Source organism: Wasmannia auropunctata, unplaced genomic scaffold (assembly GCF_000956235.1).
Source record: "Wasmannia auropunctata unplaced genomic scaffold, wasmannia.A_1.0 LD336074.1, whole genome shotgun sequence".
NCBI classification, from domain to species: Eukaryota; Metazoa; Arthropoda; class Insecta; order Hymenoptera; family Formicidae; genus Wasmannia; species Wasmannia auropunctata.
Genome location: NW_012026816.1, coordinates 4,840,901 through 4,842,155, shown reverse-complemented (window position 1 = coordinate 4,842,155; position 1,255 = coordinate 4,840,901).

Here is a 1,255-nt window from a genome sequence, read left to right as displayed (position 1 = left end):
TAAATAAAAATACAACTATACAAATGAAAGCCTTTTCGAGTTAGAGCTTTCAGCTTCGTGCTTAATTATATTTTAACATAAATTTATATATACATATCCAATTTTATAAACTACGCGCCAATTAAATTTTCGATCTTGAAACACAATTCAGCTGATATTTTTCACAATAAATTTTTTAAAATATTTTTAAAAATAAATTTTAATTTTTTAAAATATTTTAAAAATATTTTGTCATAAATACAGAAAGTTCAAAATACAAAAAGTAATGATAAAACTAACTGTATAATTCGTTACCGTTATTGCAGTTACCAAAAAAATAAAATAACACCGTTATCAATCCGTTACCAAAAAAAGTAACTGTAACAGCGTTACAAGTTAACAAGTTACTTCCAATCCCTGACCTTAAGCTATAACTGCAGAATTTTTGTATAAAAAATATTAGCACAAGTTGATAGACTATAGATAGCTAGTCGATTAGATTCTAGACACCATATTGAACTAAGAGAATTAAAAAAAAACGTCTAACTTTCTTAATTTTTATTTGGCTAAAAGTCAATCGGCTTGATGGCCAGCTTGTAATAATTAACTTATATTGTTGCCTATATATATATATACTTTAATAATTGTGGAATAGAATTTCTTAATCTGCAAAAGCAAAGAAAAATAAGCATATTGAAAAATAATTGCTTTTGATCAATAAAATAATAATCATTTCTATTAGATTATATTTTTCTGATATTTTATCGATGTTTCAGAATTTTTAATTTTGGAAGATTAAATCCATAAAATTCTCAGAATCATTCTTAACATCTCAACGCTTATACTTTTAAACCATTTACATAATTCTTTTGATATACTTTAATAATTTATATTTTTGCGCTTTGCAAAATATAAATAAATATCTTCGGTCGGTAAAATCAGTACTGTCTTTATCAACTGTAAATAATTATTACAACACAATATTTAATTATGAAATTTTCCTATTATAAAATTTAAATTTCTAAAAACAAATGAAATATCGAGGGAAATATGTAACAAGAGATGATCAAATGAAAGGATTTTAATTCCAAGGATCCCTCTCGATAATTGACAAAAGTATATCCAGGCGTCAATGGATCTTATAAGTCCCCCCCTCTTGGCGTTTTACATTACACGTGTCCACCGATCGTTCCCTATGACCCTATCTCCGTCGTCGGGTTCTCCTCTGCCGCGAGTCTGCGCATACGCGCGATCACGCGCGATAATCCCTAGTGAC